Genomic DNA, 21,133 nt, shown 5'->3' with positions numbered 1-21,133 from the left:
TTAAATTTTAATCATATACCTTCTTTTCGTCCTTTTTATCTAATTATTTTCACCTTAATATTTCCTCTTAACAATATTTGATACCTTCCTGCATAATAAATTAATACATGCATTTTATCTTAAATATGTACATACAATGAAATAGAATATTCAAGCTGTGTAAATTATACATAGAAGTAAAATTCTCCGTTTGCCCCATTCAATACGTAAATAGAAACCTGGCCTGAAAGTAGATACAATTAGTATTATTTGTTTGATTTACAAAGAAATGTTTTCCTCTATCTCTCTCATTCCTTAATAAAAAATTTCATCTTTTAAAAAAAGAGTTCTCAAATAGTATAGGATAAGAACATAAAATAATATCCCACCATAATTTCCAGTCCCCTGCAATTTGTTGATTATTTATCGATGGTCAGAACGGAAGGAAAAAGTTGACAGCCGCCATTAAAGGTTGACAGAATTTTCTATTTAATCTGGTGAATTAAAGTTACTTATCAAAACTTAAAATAATTATAACAGAATAAATTTCATATCACGTGATGGTAATTCTATAAAGATTTATCTTAAAAAAGTGTAAATTTTTCTATTAACAAATAAGGAAGTTATCAATAATTCTTGATAAATTCTTAATTTCCTTAAATTTCTTCATTGAAATAAGAATTTTTCAAATAGAAAATTATTCAAGTATACATAGTTAAATAAAAATAATCCAATTTCAAAATCTTTACATTTTTCAGAGAGAGAGAGAGAGAGAGAGAGAGAGAGAGAGAGAGAGAGAGAGAGAGAGAGAGAGAGAGAGAGAGAGAGAGAGAGAGAGAAAATGACTTGAAGTTCTCTGGCTTCCTTACATTGAAGGTCATTGATGCCAAGAGAGAGAGAGAGAGAGAGAGAGAGAGATTTTTTTTGTTTTAATCAATTTATTGCGCCCATTGGCGTCAGACATTTGAGTACATGGTTATACAGTAATATTGTTTACATCTACATTGTAATTCAGTTATACCTAAAGAATAAAAAAAAAGTATATACAGACATTTAAGTACATATTTAAACAGTATTGTTTACATCTATAGCATATAATGAAGGTTATACAAATGAATACAAAATAAAGTATAGACAGATATTTAGTACATATTAAAAATAATATTGCTCATTTCTATATATTTATGGTTATGCAAATGAATTCATATGGAATACAAATTAAATTTAGTTTGATTTCATAGGTAGGTTGTACCTATCTTTAATTAACATTACAAAACAGCTGATTATTCAATATCCACCAAAGTGAGGATGGCGCATGAGGATCTCATCGAGCAAATCATTATCTGTCAATAATCTTTTACATGTATCAACTACTGTGAGTCTTTGGGGTAATATGTCACTAACAAGAGGACATTCCAGGCAAAAGTGTTCCAGGGTGTTGGCGTTGGGTGCGTCACATAACCTACAGGAGGAGAAGTGAGGAACTCCATCTTGCTCAGCCACCTGCCAAACTGGTCGCCAACCCAGGTGAAGACGCGCACAAACCACGTTATTTTGACGAACCATGAGTCCACTGCGGCGATATTTGTGTTGGTGAGGAAAGAAGTGATCATAATGCTGTATTGATATACTGGTGGCTCTCTCGGCATTACTACGATGATGAGTAGGTGAGCGAGCAGCTTGGCGCACCATTTTTCTGCAGCACAGGAGAGATGGACTGGGAGCATCAACATCTGGAGGATCCAATTGACAGGCAGCCTTTGCGAGATGGTCAACGGTGTTGTTAGCCAGAAGACCCACGTGAGAGGGAATCCATAGGAAGTGCACTACCAGTGAGCTCATGTTGGCCATATCTAGTTGCCTATGTATTTGTGTAACCAGGGACTGGTATGCTGGCTTATGTGAAGAAAGGGCTTGGAGTGCAGGTTGCGAGTCGCAGATGATCAAGCCGTTGTTTCTGGTCCGTGTGATTAAAATAACTGCATCTAGAAGTCCATGTAGTTCACAATACGTGGAGCTTGATGACTTTGGGAGGCGACAGCCTGTCCAGCCCTCTGGCGGGGGTTCCAAAGTGGGGGAGAAAACAGCACATCCAGCACTGCCATCCTGCTGTAGGGAGCCGTCTGTGTAGAGGTGATGGGCTACACTGAGGGACGAGGATAGTCTGTCGATGGTCTCCAATGCACGTTGTTGTTGAAGTTGAGGCAAGTCAGTCTTAGAGACTGGAGTGTAAGAGATTGCTGGCACAGGAGTCTGCCAGGGTGCAAGGCCATAATCCACATTCTCTGCCACGATGTTGATGTCAAGCCCCCGAATGCTTGAACAGACAGTACTAACTAGTGTACGTCCCCCCTGGCGTAGTTGTGGATGAGGTGCATCTAGATCGAGAGAAGTTCTGATGATGTTTGAATAGTGAGGAGACAGGTGAGGGTAATATAGGCATTTGATACTGAAGTAGGTGACATTGGAGTATATTCTCTCAACGAGTGGAGGAAGACGGAGTTCGTGTTGCATGTTTACAATTCTAGTGGAGGCTGGACAACCTAGAATGAGTCTCATTGCTTGGTTCTGGAATTTTTCAAGCGGCTGTAGAGTTGATCTGGAGAGTTGACATAGTGCAGGGGAAAGATAATCTATCACTGAGCGGATGAAAGCAATATATATGGTTCTGGCAACTGGGATAGATACTCCTGCAGAATAATTAGTAAGCCACTTGAGAGGAGTCAGGCGTCGCCGTAACCGGGCCAGCAGATCTTGAACAATGGGATGTACTCTCTGTCTCGCTGGAATGGATGGTGTAATTCGCACTGGCGCTCCCAAGTAAATATATTATGTGCATAAAGGTACAACATTGTTCCCCACAGTAAATTCTGGTAGATTCCTTGCTGGCCTTGGGGAGAAGATTCTACTTTTTCCTGGGGAGATGATAAGACCACAGGAGGATGCCGATTCGTAGAAGGAAGAAAGGAAGCGTTGCAAGTGATCTGGAGAGGTTGAATGAATGCAAATATCGTCTGCGTAGCCAGTGATGGTTGTGTTATCAGTACAGTGATACCTCTGGATACGAAAGTTTCTGCTTACGAAAAATTCAGGATGCGAAAAGTGATTCGAAGATTTTTATGCCCCAGGATACGGATAAAATTTCAGGATACGAAAACCTTACGAGATCCCAACTCTTCGCCGAGAGTAATTTTAAAAAGCGCGCGCCGCCTGACTTTAACTTGGGTAGACTCACTTACAGCCTCCCGCTCACCCATTGGTTATCTCCCTACTCAGACGCTAGCTGACGCCATAAGATCCTGCTTTCCTATTGGTCGGCAACTATCCCAGCTTGCCTACGCATGGGCGTTCATCTCTCTCTCTCTCTTTTCGTTCCGACCGCGGTATCGTTAACAGACATTGTGTGCTTTCGCTTGTTTGACTTAGTGTTAATATACAGTACATTCGTACGCCACGTGTTATCGTTAATAAACATTCGTTACTGTGCACTGTACTGTATTAGTGTTTACTATACATAGACTGTATATAACGTTACGTAGTGTATTATATTACGTTTGCCTAACGCATTTTAGAAATTGTTGAAAAGTAGGCAGAAACAAGCTTCAATGGATAGTTTCTTATTAAAGAGGCCAGCGGTATTAGTAGGCCAAGACGAAGGTGAAAGTGAAGAAAAGAAACAGAAAAGAGGAAGGGATGAAGAATTAGAAGGTGAAAGTAAAGAAAAGAAACAGAAAAAAGAAAGTGATGAAGAAGTAGAAGAGATTTAGAAAATAAGAAAAACGTAAAGTTATAAAAAAGCAAAAAAAAAAAAAATTCAATTTTAAGTTTTATGTTACCGTTAAGTGTTAAAGTAATTTTTTCTTTCATTTTATAGTTTTCCATACGTAATGTTAAGTGTTAATTATTTCTTCCATTTTTTTATTTCGTAAAGTTTAAGTGTTAATGTGTTAAGTGTGTAAATTACTGTACGTAGTCTGTCACTTGTTACGTAGTGTATTATATTACATTTGCCTAACGCATTTTAGAAATGTGTTGAAAAGTAGGCAGAAACAAGCTTCAATGGATAGTTTCTTATTAAAGAGGCCAGCGGTATTAGTAGGCCAAGACGAAGGTGAAAGTGAAGAAAAGAAACAGAAAAGAGGAAGGGATGAAGAATTAGAAGGTGAAAGTAAAGAAAAGAAACAGAAAAAAGAAAGTGATGAAGAAGTAGAAGAGATTTAGAAAATAAGAAAAACGTAAAGTTATAAAAAAGCAAAAAAAAAAAATTCAATTTTAAGTTTTATGTTACCGTTAAGTGTTAAAAGTAATTTTTTCTTTCATTTTATAGTTTTCCATACGTAATGTTAAGTGTTAATTATTTCTTCCATTTTTTTATTTCGTAAAGTTTAAGTGTTAATGTGTTAAGTGTGTAAATTACTGTACGTAGTCTGTCACTTGTTACGTTTTCTGCCTTATGCCATCCTCCTCTGCCGCGACTTCGCTATCGGACATCGTCTCAATCAAAAGGTAAGTTTCAACTTTTTTGTTACACTAATTAACTGTAACCTTTTTTTCAGAGTGTAAAGGTATCAATCATTAATTTAGGTGTACGTACAGGTAACAATACACCTTCACTGATCTAAATGCTTTACGTACATACAGTACCGTAACTTTTATACAGTAGTAAAGAAAACGTACCGTTTTCTTTGGGCTTGGGGGGGATAACTTGGCTATAACTACATTATTGAATAATCTCATAGTGGTTTCTGGAATGGATTAGGCTGTTTTTAACGGTTGTGTTAATTATTGAATGATAGAAATGGCTGCATTGCATGTTTATTACTACAGTTTAGCGTGTTTATGAAAGAAAGGGTGACTTTTTATAAGGCTTGGAACGGATTAGGCTATTTACATGTAAAACACGACTCAGGATACGAAAATATCAGGATACGAAACCGCATCCTGAACGGATTAATTTCGTATCCTGAGGCATCACTGTATCAGGAAGTAAGGAAAGAAGTCGATGTAGGAGGATATTAAATAAAAATGGACTAAGTACTCCCCCTTGTGGAGTACCAAGTTCAAGTTCCTTTGCAGTGCTCAATGCTCCCTTAAACAGCACACGAGAAACTCTATTTCGAAGATATCCACGTATCCACCTCAAAAGGTTTCCCTTGATTCCAAAATCAATAAGCTGGTCTAAAATAATGTCTGTATTTGCAACGTCAAATGCACTTTTCAAATCAATGAAGGCTACAACACTGGTTGGGGAGAGACGAGTGTAGAGCTCCATGAGACAATGATGTGTTCCTCGTTGGGGTAGGAAGCCGTATATTCTAGACGAAAGCTTATCTTGCAGCCGGAACATAAGGCGTGAGAGGAGAATACGTTCAAATACTTTGCAGAAACAGGAGGTGAGGGAGATAGGACGAGATTTGTCAGTGCTAGGCTTGGGAACAGGTACAATTGTACTATGAGTCCATGCTAGGGGCACATATCCCAAGCAGAGGCAGAGGTTGTAGAGCCGGAGGAGAGGGTTGCCAGGTATTTTTATGAGTGTGCAAAGGACTGCATAGGTGATGCCATCATCACCAGGAGCTGACTTCTTACTCCTTGCTAAGGCACGTCGTAGCTCTTCCTTTGGGGGGGGAGAGAGAGAGAGAGAGAGAGAGAGAGAGAGAGAGAGAGAGAGAGAGAGAGAGAGAGAGAGAGAGAGAGAGAGAGAGAGAGAGAGAGAGAATTTTTTCTTTTTCTTTCAACTATTATAGATGGATGTTTACATTTTTCATCAGCATCACAAACTATATTAAATATGATATTTTAATTATAAAATAAATTTTTGAATATACTTACCCGGTGAATATATAATAGCTGAGCCTCCGGCGGCTCGACAGAAAAACACACAAAAACTCGCGAGCGATCGCTATGAAGGTTGCGGGTGTGCCCACTAGCGCCAACTATCGGCCAGATACCGCATATACATGTAAACAGACCCAATTTTTCTCATCCCGCTGGGTCTCTATCGGGGAGGAAGGGGGGGCCTTTAATTTATATATTCACCGGGTAAGTATATTCAAAAATTTATTTTATAATTAAAATATCATTTTTAAATATTTAACTTAGCCGGTGAATATATAATAGCTGATTCACACCCATGGTGGTGGGTAGAGACCAGAGTTAATTAAGTTTACAGCGTATATGCTTAGAGTTTTTGACAGTTATATCATAACAAAACCCAAATATATAAAGGTACCTGGTAAGGAAGTTGACTTAGACGATTAATCTGCCTTATTAGTCTGTCTTCCTCACGAAGCCCAGCGATCCTCTTAGGATGCTGAAAGACTCCCAGGAGCTGAAGTATTAAGGGCTGCAACCCATACAACAGGACCTCATCAAACCCCTAATCTGGGCGCTCTCAAGAAATGACATTTGACCACCCGCCAAATCAAAAAAGGCTGCGAAAGGCTTCTTAGCCTTCCGTACAACCCAATTAAAAAAACATTTCAAGAGCAGATTAAAAGGATATTGGAATTAAGGGAATGTAGTGGTAGAATCCTTACCCACTACTGCATTCGCTGTAACGAATGGACCCAGTGTGTAGCAGTCCTCGTAAAGAGTCTGGACATCTTTTAAGTAAAATGACGCGAATACTGATTTGCTTCTCCAAACGGTCGCGTCCATAATACTTTGCAGAGATTTATTTTGCTTAAAGGCCACGGAAGTTGCTATAGCTCTTATTTCGTGCGTCTTAACCTTAAGCAAGCATCGGTCTTTTTCATTCAAGTGAGAATGAGCCTCTCGTATTAAAAGTCTGATAAAATATGACAAAGCATTCTTTGACATAGGCAATGATGGTTTCTTAACTGAGCACCATAATGCCTCAGATCCACCTCGTAAGGACTTAGTACGAGCTAAGTAGAACTTAAGAGTTCTAACTGGACACAGCACTCTTTCAAGTTCGTTGCTTACGATCTCTGACAGGCAAGGTATATCAAAAGACTTAGGCCAAGGACGAGAAGGCAGTTCATTTTTGGCCAGGAAACCAAGTTGAAGTGAACATGTGGCTTTTACTGTAGAAAAGCCGATGTTCTTACTGAAGGCATGAATTTCACTGACCCTTTTAGCCGAAGCCAAGCACACTAGGAAAAGCGTCTTGAGGGTGAGATCCTTCAGGGAGGCTGAATGTAATGGCTCAAACCTGTCTGACATGAGGAACCTTAGGACCACGTCTAAGTTCCATCCAGGAGTTGTCAAACGACGTTCCTTAGAGGTCTCGAAAGACTTAAGGAGATCTTGGAGATCTTAATTGTTGGAAAGATCTAAGCCTCTATGACGAAAGACCGAAGCCAACATGCTCCTGTAGCCCTAAATCGTGGGAGCTGAGAGGGAGCGAACATTTCTCAGATGTAAAAGAAAATCTCCGATTGGGCTACAGAGGTACTGGAAGAGGACATAGATGCTGGCTTGCACCAATCTCGAAAGACTTCCCACTTCGACTGGTATACTCTGAAGGTAGAAGCTCTCCTAGCTCTCGCAATCGCACTGGCTGCCTCCTTCGAAAAGCCTCGAGCTCTTGAGAGTCTCTCGATAGTCTGAAGGCAGTCAGACGAAGCGCGGGGAGGCTTTGATGAACATTCTTTACGTGGGGCTGACGTAAGAGATCTACCCTTAGAGGAAGACTTCTTGGAATGTCTACCAGCCATTGAAGTACCTCGGTGAACCACTCTCTCGCGGGCCAGAGGGTAGCAACCAACGTCAACCCTGTCTCTTCGTGAGAGGCGAACTTCTGCAGTACCTTGTTGACTATCTTGAATGGTGGGAATGCATATAAGTCCAGAAGAGACCAATCCAGTAGAAACGCGTCTATGTGGATTGCTTCTGTATCTAGGACTGGAGAGCAATAGATTGGTAACCTTTTGGTCAACGAGGAGGCAAAGAGGTCTATGGTGGGTTGACCCCAAGTAGCCCAAAGACTCTTGCCCACGTCCTTGTGGAGGGTCCATTCCGTGGGTATCACCTGACCCCTCCGACTGAGACAGTCTGCCAAGACGTTCAAGTCCCCCTGGATGAATCTCGTCAACAGGGAGATGCCTCGATTTCTTGACCATATGAGAAGGTCCCTTGCGATCTCGAGCAGCGTGAAGGAGTGTGTGCCTCCTTGCTTGGAGATGTACGCCAAAGCTGTGGTGTTGTCTGAGTTGACCTCTACCACTTAGTTTCGAAGAAAGCTTTCGAATTTCATCAAGGCCAAGTGGACTGCTAATAGCTCCTTGCCGTTGATGTGCATGCTCTTCTGACTTGAGGTCCACAGACCCGAGCATTCCCGACCGTCCAGGGTCGCACCCCAACCCAAATCCGACGCGTCTGAGAACAACACGTGGTTTGGGTTCTTGACTGCTAGGGATAGTCCCTCTCTCAGACTGATATTGCTGTCCCACCATTTCAGGCATGCCTTTACTGGTTCGGAGACTGGGAATGATACCGTCTCTAATGTCTTGTCCTAGTTCCAGTGAGAGGCTAGATGGAACTGGAGAGGCAGAAGGTGTAGTCTCCCTAGCGAGACAAACTGCTCCAGGGATGAGAGAGTTCCTACGAGACTGTTCCAACTCCTGACTTAACAAACGTTCTCTTTTCAGCATTAGTTGGACTTCGAGCAGGGCTTGTTCTATTCGGGTGGCAGACGGAAAAGCCCGAAAAAACTGGACTGCGAATCTCCATCCCCAAATATAGAATAATCTGGGATGGGATCAGTTGGGACTTTTAGGTTGACCAAAAGTCCCAACTCCCTGGCCAGACTCAACGTCCAATGTAGATCCTGCAGACAGCGAAGACTGGACGATGCTCTGAGAAGCCAGTCGTCCAAGTACAGGGAGGCTCGGATTCCCGATAGATGGAGGGATTTTGCCACATTCCTCATGAGCCTCGTAAACACGAGAGGAGCAGGACTGAGGCCAAAGCACAGGGCTCGAAACTGGTACCCCCCACATTCCTGTAAACAAACCTCAGAAACGGTTGGGAATCCGGGTGTATAGGAATGTGGAAGTATGCCTCCTGAAGGTCGAGAGAGACCATCCAGTCGCCTTCCATTAATGCTGTCAAGACAGCCTGGTAGACTTCATCGTGAAGTTTGTCTTGACAATGAACACATTGAGCGCACTTGCCTCTTACGTACTCCTGCAGTGAACATGGCTGCCAGATCATTGGAGCCATCCCAGAGGGACTTGTTCCTGCAGAGAACGTGGCTGTCAGATTATTGGAGCCATCCCTGATAGCCTTGTTTATGCATGACATAATTGTACAGCAAAACTTCAAACGCTCGAAAAAAAAAACTCCTAACAGGAGATGGTCTAGCTCTGAAGTCGACCATAAAATCTTGGAGCGTCTCATGGCCAGGCGCCAGGGAGAGTCTATGAGGTTTGAGAAGTCTATCTGGGCAGAGGCAGGAACTCCCAAGCCGAGAACTTCTCCCGTGTCATATCAGACTCTCGCTCTATAAGCCAGCTTAAAAGTAGGGAAAGCAAAGGCTGTCTCCCCCAAACTCCTCGTGGTGATTAACCAGTCGCCTAGCAAACGTAAAGCTCTCTTAGAAGAGCGAGAGAGCACTAGCTTAGAAAACAACGGCTTCAAAGTAGCTAGGCCTAGTGTAAACTCTGACGTTTAGGCGAACGAGGAGCAGCAGTTACAAAAAGATCCGGACAAAGATCCTTAAAAATCAGCATGATTTATTTAAAGTCCATAGAGGGCTGAGCAGCTTTAGGCTCCTCTCCGTCTGACAGAGTCCTCAAGGGAATATCAGTAGGAGGGGGATCAGCAACTTCCTCATCTGAAGGAACCTTGTACGACAATTGCCGAGTCTCAAGCAAGGGAGAGACCTGCCGTGGTGGCAATGCTTGACAAGCAGAGTCCACACGCAAAGGAGCAACAGTAGCAGTCAAGGACGCTATGTCATGTAACTGCTTAAAGGACTGACCAGCAACAACAACAGGTGCAAGACGCTCGACGTCAACTCGAGACTGCCTTGACTGCTTAGACTGAGCAGTCAAAACAACTCTTGACTGCGGTGCTTGACGCTCAACGTCAAAACAAGTCAACTATGCTGGTTGGTGAACGTCCTGAACGTCAACAAGAGCAAGCGGCAGCGGCTGAACGTCCACAAGCGGCTGAGAGTCAACACGGGACTGCATCGAGTGAGGCTCTACAAAACACGATTGACGTGACTTTGTAACGTCAATGTCAACAGGACGAGCAAAGGCTCGTTTGGGAGGCTGACGGCCAGGATCTCGATCAGCTAAGTGGCGAGGATCATCGTGAACCTGCTCAACAGAATTCCTCCATAAGAGAGGCAAGCTTATTCTGCATGTCTTGCCGTACAACCCATTTAGGATCAACGGGAATGGTTGCGGTAAGAGACGAGGGTAACGTCTGTGACTGCAAAACCTTGCCTACAATAAGACTCTCGGAGCCTGTGTTACGCTTTTGTTTAGGCGGCGAGCAGTCTTCCGATGACTGCATAGGGTCAGAGCTGTCCCAAGGGCTACAACCAGGACGCTGGACCTGTCCTGAAAAGACTGACTTTCGCTTAAAGGGCCTCGAAACCTTGCTCCACGGTTTCTTACGCGAAAAGCCTTCGGATGACGAGGAGAAAATCGTCTCGCTCGTCTTATGGTAGGGGCGGTCTTGGTGAGACACGCCTGAAACCATAGAGGGAACGTCTGTTCGCTGATCAAGGCCTCTCGAACCCATAAGTCGTACGACATTACTTCTCCCCTGGGCTTGGGAGCTTGCAAGAGGTCTCGGACTAGGCGAACGACAGGCACGAACAGACGAACCCTCGGTCGCAACACTAACACTTTGCGCAATTATCACTTTATCACTATGATTTTCTGTTTTGCACTTACTTCACTGAAATCGAATTTTTCAACAATTCACATTAGGCATGAATAAAACTGATTTCTAACTGAAGCACGCAATTCTACCCTCATCAAAAGGTTATAATTGCGAAATAAGTCGTATAATGTAAGCACATTAATACAAGCAAAAAACAGTAAACATATTAAGATAAAAAGATCAGTGGCTGGGAAGGAGACTAAACACTAGTTCATTCAAAACTACGTTTTCAATCTCTCACTGTACAGTGCCTTGGGACGAGAATAAAAACTAAAAACGTTTTATCCTTTCTCCCTGTACAGAGACTAGGGACGAGAGTAAAAAACTGACTCGAGAACAACGTTACTCGCTTGGGACGAGAATAAAGATCGGAACGTTCTCTCTTCCTCTCTCTCTCTCCGTCTCTCTCTCTCTCTTGATTTCGCACCGAAGAGAAAAGCCCACTTACCTTTCGTCAATAAACAGGTTATTTGACCAAAGGAAAAAACTGAAAGGTTTTTCAATTAACAAGTTCCTTTAAAATGTTATTTTCATTAGTAAAATAAATTTTTGAATATACTTACCCGATAATCATGTAGCTGTCAACTCCGTTGCCCGACAGAATTCTACGGGAGGGATACGCCAGCTATCACTATACTAGAAGGGGGTGTACTCACAAGCGCCACCTGTGGCCAGGTACTACAGTACTTGTTGTTGTCGCCACCTCACTTTTTCCTCGGTCCACTGGTTCTCTATGGGGAGGAAGGGTGGGTCAATTAAATCATGATTATCGGGTAAGTATATTCAAAAATTTATTTTACTAATGAAAATAACATTTTTCAATATTAAACTTACCCGATAATCATGTAGCTGATTCACACCCAGGGGGGTGGGTGAAAAACCAGTGTACAAGACTAAAGGATAGCTAAGTATCCCGTATTTCATATAATCAGTTATCCACAATAACAATGAAATAATAAGTACCTGGTAAGGAAGTCGACTTGAACCGTTACTCTGCCTTTAATAAGATCGTCTTCCTTACTGAGCGCAGCGTTCCTCTTGGAAGGCTGAATCAACTCAAAGGTGCTAAAGTATCAAGGGCTGCAACCCATACTAAAGGACCTCATCACAACCTTTAACCTCGGCGCTTCTCAAGAAAGAATTGACCACCCGCCAAATCAACAAGGATGTGGAAGGCTTCTTAGCCGACCGTACAACCCATAAAAAGTATTCAAGAGAAAGGTTAAAAGGTTATGGGATTATGGGAATGTAGTGGCTGAGCCCTCGCCTACTACTGCATTCGTTGCTACGAATGGTCCCAGGGTGTAGCAGTACTCGTAAAGAGACTGGACATCTTTGAGATAGAATGATGCGAACACTGACTTGCTTCTCCAATAGGTTGCATCCATAACACTCTGCAGAGAATGGCTCTGTTTGAAGGCCACAGAAGTAGCCACAGCTCCCACTTCATGTGTCCTTACCTTCAGCAAAGCAAGGTCTTCTTCCTTCAGATGAGAATGTGTTTCTCTAATCAGAAGCCTGAATAGTAAGAAACTGAGTTCTTAGAACTTGGAAAAGAAGGTTTCTTGATAGCACACTATAAGGCTTCTGATAGTCCTCGTAAAGGTTAAGACCTTTTTAGAAAGTACCTAAGAGCTCTAACTGGGCAAAGTACTCTCTCCAGTTCATTCCCCACCAAGTTGGACAGGCTTGGGATCTCGAACGACTTAGGCCAAGGACGTGAAGGAAGCTCGTTTAGCAAAAACCGAGCTGCAAGGAACATGTAGCCGTTTCAGATGTGAAAACAATGATCCTGCTGAAGGCGTGGATCTCACTTACTCTTTTAGCTGTTGTCAAGCACACGAGGAAAAGAGTTTTTAACGTGAGGTCCTAAAAAGAGGCTGATTGGAGAGGTTCAAATCTTGATGACATAAGGAACCTTGGGACCACGTCTAGATTCCAGCCTGGAGTGGACAACCGACGTTCCTTTGAGGTCTCAAAAGACCTAGGGAGGTCCTGTAGATCTTTGTTGGTGGAAAGATCCAAGCCTCTGTGGCGGAAAACCGCTGCCAACATACTTCTGTAACCCTTGATCGTAGGAGCTGAAAGGGATCTTACTTTCCTTAGATATAACAGGAAGTCAGCAATCTGGGTTACAGTGGTACTGGTTGAGGAAACTGCATTGGTCTTGTACCAGCTACGGAAGACTTCCCCTTGAGACTGATAGATTCCGAGAGTGGATGTTCTCCTTGCTTTGGCAATCGCTCTGGCTGCCTCCTTCGAAAAGTCCCTAGCTCTTGAGAGTCTTTCGAAAGTCTGAAGGCAGTCAGACGAAGAGCGTGGAGGATTGGGTGTACCTTCTTTACGTGAGGTAGACGTAGAAGGTTCACTCCTAGAGGAAGAGTCCTGGGAATGTTGACCAGCCATTGCAGTACCTCTAAGAACCATTCTCTCGCGGGCCAGAGCGGAGCCAACCAACGTCAGCCGTGTCCCTTGCGAGAGGAGAACTTCTGAAGTACCCTGTTGACAATCTTGAACGGCGGGAATGCATACAGGTCGAGATGGAACCAATCCAGCAGAAAAGCATCCACGTGAACTGCTGCTGGGTCTGGAATCGGAGAACAATACAACAGGAGTCTCTAGGTTATCGAGGTAGCGAACAGATCTATGGTTGGCTGACCCCACAGGGCCCAAAGTCTGCTGCAAACATTCTTGTGAAGGGTCCACTCTGTGGGGATGATCTGACCCTTGCGGCTGAGGTGATCTGCCATGACATTCATACCGCCCTGAATGAACCTCGTTACCAGCGTGAGCTTTCGATCTTTAGACCAGATGAGGAGGTCCCTTGCGATCTAGAACAACTTCCACGAAAGAGTCCCTCCCTGCTTGAAGATGTAAGCCAGGGCTGTGGTGTTGTCAGAGTCCACCTCCACCACTTTGTTAAGCTGGAGGGACTTGAAGTTTATCAAGGCCAGAATAACCGCCAACAACTCCTTGCAATTGATGTGAAGTGTCCTTTGCTCCTGATTCCATGTTCCCGAGCATTCTTATCCGTCCAAAGTCGCACCCCAGCCCGTGTCTGATGCATCCGAGAGGAGACGGCGGTCGGGTTTCTGAACAGCCAAAGGTAGACTTCCTTGAGAAGAAAGCTGTTCTTACACCACGCGAGAGAAGACCTTCTCTCTTCGGAAACAGGAACTGAGACCGTCTCTAGCGTCATGTCCTTTATCCAGTGAGCAGCTAGATGATACTGAAGGGGGGGGAGGTGGAGTCTCCCTAACACGATGAACAGGGCCAGCGATGAAAGTGTCCCTGTTAGACTCATCCACTACCTGACTGAGCATCGGTTCCTTCTCAGCATGCTCTGGATGCATTCTAGGGCTTGGAAGATCCTTGGGGCCGACGGAAAAGCCCGAAAAGCTCGACTCTGAAGATCCATACCCAGGGAGACAATGGTCTGGGATGGGACGAGCTGAGACTCCTCAAAATTGACCAGGAGGCCCAGTTCCTTGGTCAGATCCATAGTCCATTTGAGAATCTCCAGACAGCGACGACTTGTGGGAGCTCCTAAAAGCCAGTCGTCTGACGGAGCCGGACACAAGATCATGGTACTGCTGCACAGTCTGTGAACTGTCAACCATGGGGAAGCGAGGAAGTACAGTGACAACCCGAAGCTGTCTAGACTGTCTGGGTCGTACAGACAACTCCTTATCGGGTTGCTAAGGTTGCCGTACTGCGTCACAACAAGTCACTCCTGCTGGTTGTTGAACGTCTTCCCAGTGACACACTGACTCCGTAAACAAAAAATCCTCTAACAAGGACTAAGTTTGGACTGCATGTCTTGCAACACAGCTCAAGGACTATGGGAGCAGGTGTGGTAACAGACGGGATTAGCGACTGAAGTGGGACCATTACCTTCCCTGGAAGCATGTTATGCTTAAATAAAAGTCCATAGGAGGCTACGCAGCTAAAGGCTCCTCTCCAAATGACAGAGTCCTCAAGGGAATATCAGAAGGAGGGAGAAAAGCACTTTCTCATCTACAGGGACCATATCCGAGAAAAGCTAAGTTCTCTCAGTGAGGGTTACACTGTGCAAACGCAGCAGACTAGAAGGCAACGTTAAGAAACTGCTTGACAGTCTAGTGAGTTGGCAACAACCAAAGATGTGTGACTGAGAAGCATGCGGTAAGGTATGCAGAGCCTGTTGTATGCAGAGCATGCTGTAAGCAGAGCATGCTGTATGCAGAGCATGCTGTATGTAGAACATGCTGTAAGGTAAGCAGAGCGTGTTGCATGGCGTGTAACATTTCTCAGAAATTCCATGACCAGTGCTAGAGTGAGTAATATCGCATTACCGTCCATTGAAAGTGCACGTGCCGAGGGAATTGATTTTAGACTGTTTTGTTGATGAATTTGATAGCCGGCATGATAATCGTAGAATTAAGCTACACTAAATGTACTATAATCTACTTCACCTCCGGAAAGGGAAACTCGCCCTGTTGGCAACACTGCATTACTACATGCATGCTTGCAAGGGGTTTAATATCAACATAATATTACCTTACTTCATAACTCATGATTTTTGCCATATTTTGCGATTTGTTAAAAATATATTGCAAGGAATACAAATATATTTTTAAATAAGTAATACAAATAACCTCCATTATCATAATGTTTGAAAATGGAGGTAAGGTATGCTGAACAGCAGAGTCAGAACGAGCTGGAACAACAATAGTTGTGGTTTCCTCTTCAAGACTCTGTTGAGGGAACACCTGAGGCTCAGTCTGCAAAGGCTGATCAAAAGAAGTAGCAGAAGGTAGGCGCATGGGTGGAGGAGGCTGACTCCTGGCATGAGTGGCTGAACTCAAGGGTTGCGCTTGCTGAGTGGTTGGCGGATGCGCAGTAGCAAGTTCCTGAGGAACGAGTTTGAGGTTCCTGCGGTGTGAGCTGAGAGCGATGAGGTAGTGGCTGCGCAGAACGCAGTAAATGTCTCGCAAGTTGAGGCTCCTGAGGCGCAAGGCTAAGGTGTTGAGGTGCTTGCCTTGAGGAGGGTTGAGCTCGCTGCAGCGAGAGCTGAGGAGACTGACTCATGGATGGGAGAGGTTGTTGTACCTCAAGCGAGTGTTGCCTCACTGGTGGAACAGCAAGTGGAAGCGGAGGAAGAGAGGTATAAGCCTCCTGTTCCCATTGCTGAGGTTGCCTTAAGGAAGGCGGAGGGAGCTGCACACCACTGGAAACAGTAAACTCAGAACGTGGCTCAACATCGTACGCCTGGCAGGCAGTACTGCGGTCAGGCGGAGCGAGCGCAGGAGGAGGCGCAACCTTCTCAGCCTGACACTCACGCATCAAGACCGTAAGTTGTGACTGCATGGACTGCAGTAGAGTCAACTTGGGGTCGGCAGACACTAAGGTCTGCTGAGGTAAAGCCTTAACAGCAGAGATCTGTTGCGGCAGAACCTTACTCCTCTTAGGCGGAGTGCATTCAACTGATGACTGCGGCGAGTCAGAGCTAACCCAATGACTGCATCCGGGTTGTTGAACTCTAACTTCGTACGTCTGGCATAGGTCTGGACTTTACGTTTAAGAGGTCTTGAGACCTGAGACCAGCGTTTTCTCCCCGAAATTTCTTCTGCAGACGAGCAAAATAAGGGCTCAATCGTCTGCGGGTGGGAGTGACGGTCTCTTAAGACACGCCCGCAACCACCGAGGATACTTCTGTGCGCCGATCAAGGCCTGCCGAACCCTTTTGCCCTTCGACATTGCTTCTCCCCTGGGCTTGGGAGCTTGCAAGAGGTCCCGGACTGGGAGGACGACTGGCACGCACAGAAGTACCCTCACGCACAACACTGACACACTTTGCGCTAATCACTTATCACTTTGATTTTCTGTTTGCACTTATTTCACTGAACTCGAAACTTTAAGTGGTTTGTACCTGAAACACGCAATTCTATCCTTTCTCAAAAGTTAGTAATTGCGAAAACAGAATTACAATGTAACAGAAAAATCTAATGAAAGATAAATAATTCAGTGGCTGGAAAGAGACTAAACACTAGATCACTCTAGAAACGTTTACCTTCTTCCCCTAAAGAGACTAGGGAGAAGAGCAAAAACGATAACAACGTTACTCGCTTGAATGAAACGTTTATCCTCCTCTTTCTCCCTCCGTCTCTATCTCTCTCTCTCTCTCTCTCTCTTGACTTAGAACCTGAGAGAAGAGCCCAATCATATATATCGTTAAAACATATTATTGTTAAAGGAAAAAACTGAAATATTTCCCAAAATGAAAAGTTCCTTTATTAGAATTAAAACCATTAAGTTAAGAAAGAATGAACAAAACGCTAGACACGGTTACTCTTACTGCAACGTGACACCGTGAAAATTCTTTCTCTATCGTAACGATAGAGCGCAAGTTGAACGTTCTGAACGTCAACAACTGCAGAGACAAAACAAAACGTTAGTTCAACTTTGAAAACAGTACGAGACTATCAAAGAAATTCTTTCAAAGACATTAAATAGCATAATATGTTAACAGGTAAAACCGAAATGACGGGCTCAATGTTAATTAACTTCGGTACCAAGAAAAGACCGCCTACTATTAGGAAAGGTCGAATATAAACAAATATAAAAATTAATTTTAATAAGTTTATAATAAAAGTAAGTTAATCGAAGAGGCCTATAAAAGGCGGAGAGATATAAAATAAATCTATAACAAAACTAAGAAAGAGAGTCTATACTCTCTTAGACACCAACACTTCCGTCTAAGGGAAGGGTCGGCCATTTAAAGGTGAAAGAGAGTTCATACTCTCTTCGTCACCATAAAAATTAAATTAAATTTCCAAAACGCTAGCTAAGCTAACATAGAAGTTTCCAGTATAGCGAATAGCTGCAAATTTAGAGAAATACTTCACCAAACCGTGAACAATACTCCAAAATCATAAGCGTATCCAAGAACGTCTAGCCGGAAGCACGACAGAGGAAAAAGTGAGGTGGCGACAACAACAAGTACTGTAGTACCTGGCCACAGGTGGCGCTTGTGAGTACACCCCCTTCTAGTATAGGTGATAGCTGGCGTATCCCTCCCGTAGAATTCTGTCGGGCAACGGAGTTGACAGCTACATGATTATCGGGTAAGTTTAATATTGAAAAATAGTATTTAAAACATTTAAGTTTGAAAGAAGAATGAACAAAACGTCAGAATCGATTTACTCTTTCTGCAAAGTGAAACCGTACAGAGACTAGGGACGAGAGTAAAAAACTGACTCGAGAACAACGTTACTCGCTTGGGACGAGAATAAAGATCGGAACGTTCTCTCTTCCTCTCTCTCTCTCCGTCTCTCTCTCTCTCTCTCTCTCTCTCTCTTGATTTCGCACCGAAGAGAAGAGCCCACTTACCTTTCGTCAATAAACAGGTTATTTGACCAAAGGAAAAAACTGAAAGGTTTTTCAATTAACAAGTTCCTTTAAAATAGTATTTAAAACATTTAAGTTTGAAAGAAGAATGAACAAAACGTCAGTTTCGATTTACTCTTTCTGCAAAGTGAAACCGTGATTCTCTCTCTCTCTATCGTAACGATAGAGCGCAAACTGCGTAGCATAAATAAACTAAACTTTAGTTCATCTTTGAAACAGTACGAAGACTATTCAAAGAAAATCTTTCATAAAATATCTACTAAAAAATATTCATTTAATAAGTTTTTAAATCATTTGCTCTGTAAAAGTTATTTACGATTGAAAGGGCTCAACGTTGTTTAACTTCGGTTTCCAAGTTAGGACCGCCTACTCTCGGATTAGGGGAGGAATAGGTAAGGTCGCATATAAACAAATCATTAAAATTTATCTTGATGTTTATTATAAATGGAAAGCTAATCGAAGAGGCCTAATAAAGGCGGTTGAGATATAAAATATATAGAGGAAAATCTATAATTAACAACAACAATTTATAACGTGATAAGATAATTGCTAAAAAGCCTAAAACACACTTCCGTACTAAGGGAAGGGTCGGCCATTTAAAAGTCAAAGAAAGTCCAAAAAAACAATCCAAAGTCATCAATAATTAAACCTATCCAAAAACGAGTTCAAGATTTAAGTTGAAGATAAAACACCTGCACTGCAAAAGCTCAAACCAAAAGGAAGTACTTCACCAAGACTGTTGAAAAACTCCAGGTTAACAGCGAGTAATGGTACGTCTTGTCGATCAGACCGACAGAGAAAAATTGGGTCTGTTTACATGTATATGCGGTATCTGGCCGATAGTTGGCGCTAGTGGGCACACCCGCAACCTTCATAGCGATCGCTCGCGAGTTTTTTGTGTGTTTTTCTGTCGAGCTGCCGGAGGCTCAGCTATTATATATTCACCGGCTAAGTTAAATATTTAAAAATCAAATATTACTTAACCCTGGATAGGTACGCTCCTCGGACACCCCTTTAAGGGTATACTCGGACGCGAACGACCCCGACGCCAAAAAAAATTCTTGAAAAATCAGTTTTTGCAGTAACCTCCTTTTTTCTTTTGCCAAAAAAAACTTCAATGAATGCTTAAAACAACTGTAAAGATAAATACTACTCATCTGCAGAAAAACTATATATTATAAATATTTTAAAAAATTAAGTAGAAAAAAAAAAAGACCTGACATAAAAATTCATAAAAAAAAAGTTTATACATATATACACAAATCCTTTTAGGAATTGATTCTTGAATGTTTAGGACACATCTTGATGTATTTTGGATGAAGTCAGACCCATGGAGGTGAAGATCTGAAATGAGAAAAAAAAGGGTAACTTTTTTTGGCCAAAAAAATTTGTCCAAATTTCATGAATTTTTTTGGGTACCCAAATGAAATAGGAAGTGGCTAATTTTTTTAGGGAATAAACATATGTTATCCTAAAATAGAAAATATGTAAAAAAATCTTCATTATTTTGTAAATTACATTTATATCAGGGGCCATATCTAAAGGTAATTTTTTGAGTACTTAGAAATTTTGTAAAAAAATACATATATTTAATATATAATATGATATTTATGCAGGTAAAAATATACCAAAATATCACAAATTCTATAGGGAACAAGAATATATATAGATAGGGCAGCTTACGCTTCGGATATGTCCACAAAATGGCCGCCAACCACACTGACTCAGACTCCCTAATCTGCCACTTGAAATGTAGGAAGGGTATGTCAATTTCAAGGTGTTATTTACTAATCTAATTATTATTGGATATGCATAAAAATTGTATGGTGGGTTGCTGGATAATTGTCAATTATTTTACGACTATAAAATTAAAATTCTAACCCAAAAAAATTTTTTTGAAGGGAAATAAAATCGAAAAAAAAAAATGTAAAACAATATTTTAGCTAAAAAATTTGATGATATTCAATCAAAAAAAAAAGTAAACAAAATTTTCCGACAAATAAACATCTAGAGGAATCATTACTCTGTGATAGTTCCTTAGTACGTAGTAATTTTGAAAGAATTGGGAAAAAACGAAAAAATGGCAATCACAGGAAAATCGAACACATACCTATATATACGCCATACCTGGCTAAAAAAAAGATAGGCATGGGTAGCCAGATCATCTAGAAACACTTTCCAACACTATAAAAATATAAGTTTTGCGACACTACTTGCCAATTCCTTACGGTAACATGACTAAGCAAAAAAATGCAAAACAAATAAAAAGGGGGCACTCGCGGAAAAATGGCTAACATTCTAATATACGGCATTTCAGAAAAAAAAAAATTCAGCCACGTGCTAGGCAAACCATCAAGGCACATTTTCCGACAAATAAACATCTAAATGAATAATTACTCTGTGATAGTTCCTTAGTACGTAGTAATTTTGAAAGAAATGGGAAAAAACGAAAAAATGGTAATCACAGGAAAATCGAACACATACCTATATATACGCCATATCTGGCTAAAAAAAGAAGATAGGCATGGGTAGCCAGATCATCTAGAAACACTTTCCAACACTATAAAATTATAAGTTTTGCGACACTACTTGCCAATTCCTTACGGTAACATGACTAAGCAAAAAAATGCAAAACAAATAAAAAGGGGCACTCGTGGAAAAATGGCCATTCTAATATACGGCATTTCAGAAAAAAAAAATTTCAGCCACGTGCTAGGCAAACCATCAAGGCATATTTTCCGACAAATAAACATATAAATGAAATATTACTCTGTGATAGTTCCTTAGTACGTAGTAATTTTGAAAGAAATGGGAAAAAACGAAAAAATGGCAATCACAGGAAATCGAACACATACTTATATATACGCCATATCTGGCTAAAAAAAAATAGGCATGGGTA

The sequence above is a fragment of the Palaemon carinicauda genome, chromosome 6 (genome assembly GCF_036898095.1).
Source record: "Palaemon carinicauda isolate YSFRI2023 chromosome 6, ASM3689809v2, whole genome shotgun sequence".
Classification (NCBI taxonomy): Eukaryota; Metazoa; Arthropoda; class Malacostraca; order Decapoda; family Palaemonidae; genus Palaemon; species Palaemon carinicauda.
The sequence above is the reverse complement of the archived record's forward strand: the minus strand, read 5'-3'. Positions refer to the sequence as shown.